This window comes from Lygodium microphyllum, chromosome 13, assembly GCF_053477565.2.
Source record: "Lygodium microphyllum isolate KBCC chromosome 13, Lygodium_microphyllum_v1.1.10, whole genome shotgun sequence".
NCBI classification, from domain to species: domain Eukaryota; kingdom Viridiplantae; phylum Streptophyta; class Polypodiopsida; order Schizaeales; family Lygodiaceae; genus Lygodium; species Lygodium microphyllum.
The window spans coordinates 17,166,616-17,172,424 of NC_141147.1; the positions used below are offsets into that span (position 1 = coordinate 17,166,616).

A 5,809-nucleotide genomic window follows, 5' to 3' on the forward strand; every position below is an offset into this window, starting at 1 on the left:
TGTATAGTGATTGCATTGAGAAGCTTTATGAAACCTACTTGATGAATGAAGAATTCAACCATATGATTCTACATGGAGTGATGAAAGAAAACTTATAACATTAGCTTAAGAATGAACTCATATGGTCCCATGGTAAGATTGTCATCTCACACACTTTTCCCTTTACATGGAAGATTATGAAAGAGAGGCATTCTTGCCCCAATGCTAGTCACATGGATATCTTCAAAATATATAATAACATTGCCAAAAGTTTTTCTTGGAAGCGCCTATTAAGGGATGCTAGATGCATTCCATGCCAACAAAACAAGGACGGCATTCTTAAACTAGATGGTTTATTGTAGCTCTTACCTATTCCTAAGGAAAAATGGATGTGTATCACAATGGACTTCATTGCAAGCCTAGCCACAACCAAGGTTAGATGTGTATACAGCATCTCAAGTAGCCACTCAATTTATAAAGCATATATTTAAATTTCATGGATTTTTGTAGATCATAGTACATGGCAAATATGCTAAATTTATTAGCAACTTCTAGTTGTTTTCAACTTTATGAGCACCTAGCTAGCTCCATCCATGGCATATCATCCCCAGATTGATGGCTAGACAAAGAGGATTAATAAATGACTTGAGACATATATGAGGTACTTTTACCCTGATGTATAACACAATTGGAATTTGTGGCTCCACTTAGCTAAGTTTGCATACAACTCTGCTCACTCTAGCATTAGAGTTTCTCCTTTTGAGGCACTATATGGATATAAGGTTCCCCTTCCCATGATCTTGCTCAATGATAAAATAGACCCTCAGACTAAAGAGGAGTTAGAGCGCATGCATGCCATGCTTCAGCAATGTAAGGTGAATCTTCGAAAAGCATAATATCATATGAAGCTCTATGCCAATGACCAGAAATGACACGGAGTTCCAAATGGGAGAGTTAGTCCTTTTTAAAGTGTCGAAATCTTGTAACTCCACTCTCAAGGATGGCAGTAATAAAAACCTGGCCCATATTGGATCATAAAGAGAGTTGGTGACTTGGCTTATTACTTAGAACTTCCCTCCTCAACCAAGATTCACAATATGTTTCATGTCAACTAGCTAAAACCTTTCACTGACACCTCAATGGACTATCTGGATGGAATATAAAGAGAGATCACATGGAAACCACGAAAAAATACCCAATCACACTAATGGGGTATAAAAGGTGTAAAGGGACTCAATTAAGGCATCTAGGAATCATCAATCAACTAGTCTCTTCACCTTCTCCAAGCTTCCATGGCTTCTTTTCCTCCTCTCTCTCTTTCCATCTTTCTCTCTCTTTACCTAGTCTTTCTCCTATTCTCTCTCTTTCTCTATTCTAGGCATTCTTCTCTCTCTAGTTCTCTTTATTACATATGCAAGATGATAACGTACAATATAGAGAGTAAGAGATACCTGGGCTGCTCATTCTCTCTTCCTTGCAATCTTCTCTCTCTTCTCTTCTCCCTCTCCAATTCTCTTCATTACATATGAAAAACGATAATGTAGAATAGAGAGTAAGAGATACCTAGGCTGCTCATGGTTAACCAACCCAAACAATCAATAGTTTCATCATTCACAACACAGTTTTCACACACACACACACACAAACAAAACACAAGCAAGCAAAAAACACACAAATGGGAGTAGAAGAGGAGTATCATGAATAATCACAACCAACACAGCATACCTCCATAGTTGAAAACACAAAATGCAAAACACAAAACACAAACCCAAAACATCATAGAGATGTGCAACAGCATGGCCACAAGTGCAGCAGCCCAAACACAGCAGTTCCAGCCTTCAACGAGATTGGTGGCATTGGAATAGGAAGGGTATAAGCTCCATTTGGGCAACAAAATAGGTGGCATGCAGCCAAAAGGATTTCCCCTAGCACAAAAATAAGTTGACACCAATAGACAAAGGGTTGAAGATGAAAAAATATGGGCCACAAGAAGCTCCAGCAGTGAAAATACAAAGTTCAGCAGCTTAGACGAACAGCAAAACAGGTCACCCAACATAAGAACAAGTCGGCTAGTATACAACAGGTCCAGAAGTAGCCAAATGCAATAGTTCAATACCTGAAAAAATGAATAGCAGCAGCGCAAAGCACCGAAGCCAGCAATGTTGGTCATCTAATACCATGTGAGAATAAGCAATGGAAACGGAAAGAAACACAACTGCTGAACTCTAAGAAGAATGAGCTGTGAAAGAGAGAATAGAACTCAAATAATGAATGAACGTGCAATAAAATCCTTGCACAAACCACTGAGGTGAATGGCAAGTGTAGTGACTAATGGTACTTCCAAACTCCCTCTCTCCAAGTCGATGTGATCCGACATTATAAGAATGGAGGATCAAAGTATATATAGACTAGGATGAGACTCCAGACAAATCTACCCCTAAATGGGATATGCGCAAGTACCCATAGAGGCACCCAATACAAAGCCCACTAAAGAGCCTAAGACCCATAGAATGTACACTACTAACAGAAAAAGGGTAATGTTCCCCTCTTAGATTATTTGCCATGGAAAGCCTATGCAAATATGAATCTATCCATGTGATTGCTATGACCATGGTGCAAGTAGCTATCATTCTACAACTCCAAACCTTGAAAGCAACAGATACACTGCAAATATGAATCTATCCATGTGATTGCTATGACCATGGTGCAAGTAGCTATCATTCTACAACTCCAAACCTTGAAAGCAACAGATACACCGAGAAGAAAACAATCTCTCTCTCTCTCTCTCTCTGAGCTCCAAGTTAGAATATGCTCCTTGAGAGCAGCAGCCAAAGTGTCTCAAAAATCCACAAAATGTTGGTACTACAGGTTAAACAAGAGAGAGCATTCTATTAATCCAGTCTTCAGAAATACAGCGTGAACAGATGCTGCTGCAAGGAAACAAGACTTCTTATCCAGCTTCTTCATCTCTTCCAAGTCCTGTGTTGAAAATTTTAAAGCCATGAAATTTTGCAGCAACCATTTCTCTACAAGTTGCCTTGTAAGAATGACATTAGTAAAGTACAAATACCAAGGGGTGGAATAGGGTGAGCTAAAGTTTAAGCCTTCTTTACCCAAGCCACACAATATGTTAAGAGCACAAATTTTCTCATTGGGCATCAGTTTCCCCGCACCAGGGTAAGCTCATTCTGTGATATTCCCATTCATGGGTTCTGTGTACATTGGTAAATCATCGCTATCTGTAATGTCAAACTTCTGGCCAATTGCTCCTAGCAGCTGATACACCTCATACATGGTTGGTCGATCCTTGGGAGCAAACAAAAAGCATGCACAAGCAACCTTGAGGAACTGATTAAGCTCATCATCAGCACCAAGTCCTTTTAATGACATGTCAATGGCCTCTGTCACTCGACCATTGTTTGAAAGATATCCAATCCACTCCGCTAAGTTACCTTTGAAACCACTTTCAGCGCAAACCTCTACTGCTTTCTGACCGGTAATGAGCTCTAGGAGCACTATCCCAAAGCTGTACACATCACCCTTCACTGTGGCAACCCGTGTTCTGGCATACTCTGGAGCTACATATCCTAGCTCTCCCAAGTCCATGTTGACATAGGTGCTTACATGAGTGTCAACAGGATTCATCAAATGAGCCAGAACAAAGTCAGTAATCCTGGCTTCATACTCATCATCAAGGAGTATGCTGCTGCTACTAATATTCCGATGAATGATCCTAGGGTTACAACTATGGTGTAACCAGGCTAGACCACGCGCAGCTCCAATTGCGATCCTGAGGCGAGTTGTCCAATCAGGCTTGCTCTTTTCTGGCAGCTCATGAAGGCAATCCCTCAAGCTCCCGTTGATCATGTGTTTGTACACCAGCAATCGTTCTCCACCTGCGATACAGTACCCTAAGAGCGGAACCAGATTCCTGTGCCTCAATTCCCCTAGTGTGCTCATCTCCGATTTGAACTGCTGCTCTGTAAAGGGTGATGTGCAAAGCTTTTTAATTGCAAGCATGGACCCATCAGGAAGGAAGGCCTGGTAAACAATTCCGCTTCTCGACGATGCAATTATCTTCTCTTTACTGAAGTCATTGGTAGCTGCCATAAGGTCAGAGAACTTAAGCCTCACTAAGGGTTTCACAAACAGTGAGACAGTGATTGACTTGGGGCTCCTGATGCGCTTCGCCCACTTGTGCTCATCTCGGAGAAGTGCACGATCCTTCTTCTGGGCACGGAGGAGGATCCACCAGAGGGCAAAGGATAAAAGCAATGCGATGATGGCTGCAGCACCCAGGACGACCCCAACAATGGTGGCAGTATTAGAGCCAGAGGAGCATGACTTAGACAGAGGGGGACCACAGAGGCCAGAGTTGCCTTCAAATGCAGATTTACTGAAGGACACCTTGCCGATGGTGGTTCTGTTAGTGTAGCTAGATGGGATGGGCCCTGTCAAAGAATTGGAAGATACATCCAAATCTGTGAGCCTGGGCAGAAGCCCAACTGTCCATGGAAGGCTACCTGTGAATTGATTCTGCTGCAAATGCAGAGAATTCAGGTATTCGCAATCCCCTAACGTGTCAGGGATCTGTCCAGTCAATTTGTTGTTGGAAAGATCCAAACTTGTCACAAACCGCAATTGCGTGCAGATGTCTGTGGGCACGGAGCCCGAGAATGCGTTGCCAGACAAATCCAGTATAGTGAGTGACAGACACTGCGTGAGGTTAGCCGACGGGAGCGTGCCGGAGAGGCCCGCCCCGGGGAGCTTGAGGGACAGGACCTTGTTCTCCAGGGTGTTCCAGCACGACACGCCGGTGAAGGAGCAGACGCTAGCACCCTGAGCGGAAGCATTCTCGAAGTTCCACCCAGCGAGGTAGCTGCCGGGATCTGTGACGGCCTCCTTGAAGGCAAGCAGGCACGGAATGTCGTCCTCAGAGGCAGCCGGGGGCAACAAGGGCAGGAGGAGGAGGATCACGAAGGAGGGTGCTAGCAGCATTTGACAGAGCTTCATGGATGCCTGTGTGATGGGATTGATTATGAATTAGAGCTTCATGAAATTTGATTAATAGACTTTCCTGATCTGACGACGATGATGATCAGGAAGGAGATCACCACCCCTGTTGCCTCAGAATTGGAGCAATGGTGATCCCGCGCCAGATGAAACAGCCATAGTGGCCCTTTCTCAGAAGCTTATGATGAAGAGGTAGACAACAGGGGCCTGCCAAATTACCAGATCCCACTTCCTTTGCCTCAGAATTGGAGCAGTGGTGATCCCTAAGACACCAGAAGATGCTCTGATTGTAATTTTCTCTGCTAGATGAAACAACCCATGGTGGCTCTTTCTCAGAAGCTTGATGATGATGGAGAGCCCAACAAGTACCAAATTCCTAAATTCCACTTCATTTGTTTTGGCCCTTTCTCTGTTTTCTTTCCCCTTTTAAATCCCTTCATCCAAAATTCAAAAGTTCACCGCCCACAATCAATAGTCAAAGCTGGGCTCCATGGGTATCAATCCCAAGTTTAATCTATTAAAATTTTAAATGAATTCCAAATTTTCAACAACCTCTAGGGCCATGTTTTCATGCATATGCAACACCCTTTTCGAACCCTCTTTTTTACTCTAAAAGGGGATTACTTTACTTTCAAGACTTTATAGTACTTGCGTGTGACATGCCCCTTAGTCTTTTACAGTATCGCGGCTCGCCCCACCACTTATGGTCTTGTAAATATGTCTCCTTAATACAAAATGTGTCCTTTTAAAAAAAACTTCTAGAATATCACCAACCCAATGCTTGACAAAACTCATTTCCCCACCTTTTTATTTTGAG

At 43.0% G+C, this 5,809-nt stretch overlaps 1 pseudogene; it reads right to left on the minus strand.

Moving 5' to 3' along the window:
• Positions 1-2,783: 2,783 nt before the first annotated feature.
• LOC148026378 (probably inactive leucine-rich repeat receptor-like protein kinase At5g48380 pseudogene) lies at positions 2,784-5,403 on the minus strand (annotated as a pseudogene).
• Positions 5,404-5,809: the final 406 nt, after the last annotated feature.